Below are 6,389 nucleotides of genomic sequence, written 5' to 3'. Positions count from 1 at the left end.
AAAAAGGTACAATAATTAGTGATAAAAAGCATAAATAGTAAAATGGGATAATAAATAGTGATAATCCTAGTGAATCAATTCATGAATGATGGGTTGTTATTGTTAAAAACACGATTTGAATGTATTTGATATAGCAGTACTTTTACTGTGACAGTTACGATCTGGTTCTTTTATTTTGACATGCTGTTTTGCAAGCAATCGGTTTCCGATGGAGCCATTCAGTCTGTTGAGCTGATGAGAGCCAGAGAGTTGGAAACTCCACGTTTTCAGAGCTAGAAACAATTGAAAGAAACTAATTCTAAGTTGTTTACGAAGTTCAAGTTTCCTTTGGAGTACTGAGCGACCAGCTCTGTAAATGCTGTATGTTTGAAGACCAGAAGCTTCGTTTCGTCGAGTATTTCTTTTGTTTGAATCGTCTCGGTAAGGCAACTTGTCTATTTTCCCTTACTGATGGAATCTAAGTCATATTTTGTTTATCATTGTTAAATACTTAGGTGAAACTTGAGAATTGTATTTTGTTTTGTTAATATTTGTTGTAAGGAATCTGAGAGGGTATATTTTGGTTGAAATGAGTAAGTTTAATGCTCGGAGTGAGTTGACTGTATTTCACATGCTGTAATACCGCACCCAGCACGTGCAAGGTGAGGGGGCTGAATGTGTCCTCATGATAATCTCTGTACAGGGTAATGTTGTGTATAATTGCAAGGTTATCGCGATTCAGTATACAATGTTGTTATTTCATAGTATTCATCCTGTTTACTTGATAATGCTAATTTAACTGAATGGTATGCAATGCTTTTCAGTATAAATGAAATGTATGCAGTTTGCATAGCTTTTCTTTTGAGAAGATTGATATTAATGTTGTACAACTACTTTAAGTTTAAACTGATTGATGATATTTGATAGGAATTGAACTATGGCCTGTATGTGTAGCTTAACTAAGGGTGTGGTTACACAGGTCAAGTTTTTGAGCTGGATCTGGATTCCCCTGAGGATTCGTGGACCACATTAGATGGCGAGCCACCCACCCATTCGAGTGTGATCCTGTTCTATGTCATTGCACATGGCATATCTGGTAGGATTGTGGCCTGCTCGTGTCACATCACTGACTATGACTGACTTGACTTATTGACTTGAATTAACACTTTACGAACTGAACCAAGGAATAACGCCTTGAACTGAACTACTGGAAAGGAACTCTCTAACTTTTCTCTTTGAGGATTTAAAGGACCATTTCCCAAGTTTTGAAAGACAATTCATTTTTATTTTATTTTAAAGGGTCCGATCTTTTATTTTGGGTAATTGTAAATATTTCAACCTTTCAATTTATTACTAAAAGAAAGAAAAAACTTAGATCCTTGTGTGGTGTCTTTTAATTGCACTGTCTTTTCCACTCTCTCCTCAGAACCTAGTGTCTCTTATTCTTTAGCCTATTGAACCTGGCCTACCATCGACGTGTACATACCCAGTAGTGGGTTACATGTTCACCTGTCCCTCGTTACCCTTTGTTACTTAAGCCCTATGTTTGCACTTTGTCTTTGCTGGTCTTTGTATCGGTCTTTGTCCTTGCGCTGTTGGAAGTTTGCTTTGTTTGAATATCTGTTGTTGTTTGTTTCTGGTTTGTCATGTCTGCCCCACGATCTGTACGTATCGGCTCTTTGACCCTGGACCGTTATGACCCTGATTTTGGATTTGCCCTCGATAAAAGTCGCTTACCTCCGCACATGCGTCCGCTACCTCGCTCCCCGTTACATCCAGTCTTATTCTGGCTGGTACAGCTGCAAGTTTCCATTCCAAATAAACAGGAGTTCACCTGATTCAACCTGTTTAATCAGTAATAATCCTTAATAATCCTTAAATAATTAAATGTGTATGATTCAAGTTCATAGGATTAGACTGGACTCCGCTGGTCTAGACTCCAACACAAACCAGTCAGATTGAGTCTATCAGAGCTGAAACCCCAGCACTTACAAAGCTAAACCCAAATTCAGCTCTATAAACTCTTCAATCCCAAATCACTGCAGCGATGGACTGAAGCTCTATTTTGTGCTGATCATGATAAAAACATTACACACCTTCTTACTCTGGCTTTCTACTCAGATCCATGCGTGGAAATCAGAAGAAACCTGTTGAACTCAACTGCAGTTCTGTAAACGCAATGTTTGCATTAAATTAATTACGTATTTACCACTTTTAGCTGTTTTTGGTTAACTTTTTTTTCTTTTAGGTAGAACTTTTTGCATTTCAGTCCTCACATGATGTCATTATGTGTTTTTATTTACTGCACTGTTTACTCTCTTGTTGTTATTTACATCACTGAATAAAAAAAGGTGTTTAATAAATATATGTGTTTGAAAGAAACATCAGTCAGATTATGTTCTTAATGTAATTATTCAGCGTGATGCGCTGGCTTTTTAGTGAAAAATTAACTTTTGTATATCTTTTCTCTATTTTGTGTGGTTGAGCTTGTATGAGCCATTCTAACAGAATCTCATTATGTTGTCTTTTTAACAATTTTTCAGTTTCAATAAAGAAACCAGAAACTGTACCTTTTATTCTCTTTACATTTTTTTTTATTTTAGGTTCTCTTTAGAAAAAGGTTCTTTCTCTTCATTTATATTAAACTGCTGTTTCAATGAAATTTCAATGACACAAGCTCTGAAAAACTATGGATAATTTCTGCAACAAAAAAAAACAATGTGAATAAAGCAAAAAGAAAAGCACTGAAACTGGTAAAAATCATGATTTAAACTCAGGCATGTTCCCCATTCCAGCTGCACTGGAAAAGTACACAAATGCGACATTCATGTATTGTTAGTTAGCTGTGTCTCTTTGTGATGAAACCTTTTGTAGTCAAACCACATTTTGCCTGTTTTGGTGTAAAAAGGGTCTCCCTGGTAATACCGCCTCCCTCCCAAAGGATATTATCAAGTCCTTTATGAGCTAGATATGTGATGGCGGGGAGGCGGTCCCAGTGCAGAATTGACACCCAGCAAAAACAAAAAGGCAATAGAATATGCAGTTGCCAGTGTTACTAATGAGGTGCCTGGACAGAGGTTCAAACTGTGGCTGTTATGGTCGACGGTCTGCAGCGCTACCACTGCACCACAAGAGTGTGCAAGTGGTGATGGTCAACGCACCTCAAGGAAGGTGGGGTAAAAAGCATGGGAACGAATGACTAACAAAAGAGATGCCACATCCGGCGTGCTCAAGCAAAGGCTTAGTTAGAGAAAGGTGAAAAAAACAAGGCACTTCCTCTGCAGTTGTAAGAGGAAGGTCAGCTTTAGGTCCAGCTGGTTTGCTCTTCCAGAAGCAAAGACTTTTAGTATGGCTTGGATTCTTGTTTCTTGTAAGTAATTTGGAGGAATTAATCTATTTTGTTTTTTGGGGGGTTTTTTGTTTGTTTTTTTGTTTTTTTTTTCCAGTCCTCTTCTTTTCTCTTTATATTTTTGGGGGCAATTTCTTCTCTCAGCCCTCTTTTCCCTCTTTTGGTTTTGGGGCAGTTTTGTTTCTTTTCTTTCCTTTCTGAAGACTAAGTACCATACCGGTCACCCCTCTACAAAGGTGTGACAAACATATATTCCTTATATAAGGAAATGTCCAGGTGTGCTGCATTAATCTAATTGATCCATGACACCTTGCTGCCATCACCCTCTGCCGGCAGCAGGTGGTGTGGGCTGGGCGGCTTGCTGCCGATGCCTTCTGCTGGCAGCAGATGGCGCAGGCTGAACCCTTACATGACCCCCCCTCTGAGGGACAGCCCCAGAAGTCCCCAGACTACCAGCCCGAGCCCGCCGAAACTCCTTGATGAAACCCAGGTCCAGAATATGGGATGCCGGAACACTCCTCATGCCTGTAGCCGTCCCAGTCCACCAAGTACTGGACACTGCTCTGTACACACCAGGAGTCCAGGAAGCAGCAGATGGCGTAAGCCGGGGAGGCAGCCGCAAGATGCAGCGTAGGGGGCTGGGTCCCACAAAGAAACAGCCTAAGGTGGGAGACGTGGAACATGGGTGGATCCACAAAGAGGGCAGAAGGCACAGCCAGTAGGAGACCAGGTTGACCCTTTGGTTGACCTTGATAAGACCCATGTACTTAGGAGACCCATGTACTTCTTGGACTCCACGTGTAGTGAAAGATCTTTGGCCGAAAGCCAGACCTCCTGGCCAGGCCGGAAGGTGGGTGCTGGATCCCTCCTTCGGTCTGCCATCTGCTTCCTGGCCTCGGTGCTGGTCAGGAGGGAAGCATGGGACTTCTGCCATGCCCTCCTGCAATGCTGCATGAACTGCTTGGCAGCAGGAACCCCGACCTTGCACTCCTCCTCGGGGAACATGGGCAGAGGAACTCCAAACTGGCATTCGAAAGGCAACATGCCCAGGGACGAATGCTGAAGGGTTTTGTGGGCATATTCTGCCCAGGGTAAGTGCTCCACCCAAGAGAAGGGGTTGGTGGAGGTCAAACACCGCAGAGTCCGGGCTAGGTCTTGGTTGACCGTTGGACTCTGGGTGGAAGCCGGAGAAGAGGCCCACAGAGGCTCCCATGAGCCGGCAGAAGGCCTTCCAAAAGCAGCTAGTGAACTGGGGTCCCTGAACAGATACCAGATCGCTAGGCATCCTGTGTACCCTGACCACATGCTGGAAAAAGAGCTCCACTGTCTACTTGGCAGATGGAAGCTTGGGCAGTGTTACAAACTTGCATGACTTGGAGAAGTGGTCCATGAGGACCAGGATGGTTGTGTTACCCCTGGAGGGAGGCAGGCCTGTAACAAAGTCCAGGGAGACATGGGACCATGGTCACACAGGAACAGGCAGCGGGTGGAGGAGATCTTGGGGCCGGGACTGAGGTGCCTTGCACTGGGCTTGGTGAGAGTAGAGCCACTTTGCCTGCTGGATATAGGCCAGGTTCTTCTGGTCAGTCCAGACCACAAAGGGATGTTTGGACCCCTTGAGCCAGTGCCTCCAATCCTTCAAGGCGGTGAGGGGTGCCGCCACGGAACTGAAGTTCCTCACAAAGTGCCCGAAGAAGTTGGCAAACCCCAGGAACTGTTGGACCAGCCGGAAAGAGGTAGGACATGGCCAGTCCACCACGGCACTGATCTTGGCCAGGTCCATTTGGCAGGGGGATGAGAGGAAGATGGTGTTCATCACTCCCATGGGGCATCATCTGCACCTTTTTATGCCCTTTGGGTTAATGAATGCCCCGGCGGCCTTCCAGCACTTCATTAACAAAGTCCTCCAAGAAGCACTGGGTCTCTATGTGTATGCTTTCCTCGACGACATACTCATCTACAGCCGGTCCCTAAAGGGACATGTCGGGCATGTTTTTGGAGAACTGCCTATACATCAAGCTGGAGAAATCAGTGTTCCATGCCTCATAAATATCCTTCTTGTGCTTTGTGGTGTCCACATGCACCCTCCGTATGGACCTGGCCAAGACTGCTTGGTGAAAACTGTGGCCTGCTGCAATGCCTCAAATGCTGTTGACATGAGGGGGAGGAGGAAGTGATGGTAATGGCATTGAGGCCATGATAGTCCACGCAGAGGCAGAGACCTGTGGAAGAGGATGACACGCATATGAACCCCCTCCATAGCAGCCCATTCAGGGGGCAAGAGCGTGAACAACTGGCCGCAGGGTGGTGGGGCACCTGGAAGCAGGTTGATGGTGCAGTCAAATTCCATGTGACCCATGGGAGAGGGCGCCCTATTGGGGGGGTGGCAAGGGTTGGCCAGGCAATGCCCATCACATACTCAGACTGGGTGAACCAGTCAATGCAGGGATTGTGCTGCCTCAACCAATCAAATAAAGGTGAGCAGCCTAGTCTGGTGAGTGATAGGCTCAGACCCCAGAGAATAGCTGTCAATGGCCATGACTGGGAATGGGCGCTCTACGGGCTCGATGGGTAGGCCCAGCTCTGCGGCCAACATGACGTCAAGAAACCTTGAGCTCCTGAGTCAACAAAGACCTGCAGGGTGGTATGATGGGTGGGCCCCCATGAAAGCTGCACCCCTAAAAAGAGCCCTGAGGTGGGGGAAAATAACGACTGGCACTTCACCTATCCCCCTGACCGGAGCGGGCCCAGGCATTTCCCACCATGCAACTGATGTTGCTAGGGTATCTGGCCTCGACAGCATGAGATCCAGAGCTGCGACCCAGCAAGCCCACACCCCCCAGTTGCCTGGGCTCCCTAATAGGTGGTGGCCCAGCTGGAGAGGGGCAACAGAAGGGACAGGATGCAGGAGCGTGGGAACCACCTCTCCAGTCGAGGTCTCTCTGACGCATTTGAGTGTCCAAGTGAATGCACACGTCATGTGGCCAGTTCATCCTTGAGCCTCCCATTAAGCCCTTGCTGAAAAGCAGAATTTGGTGACGTAATCTGCCACCGAACTGGG

This window comes from Pygocentrus nattereri, chromosome 12, assembly GCF_015220715.1.
Source record: "Pygocentrus nattereri isolate fPygNat1 chromosome 12, fPygNat1.pri, whole genome shotgun sequence".
Classification (NCBI taxonomy): domain Eukaryota; kingdom Metazoa; phylum Chordata; class Actinopteri; order Characiformes; family Serrasalmidae; genus Pygocentrus; species Pygocentrus nattereri.
This window is presented reverse-complemented; position numbering follows the sequence as displayed.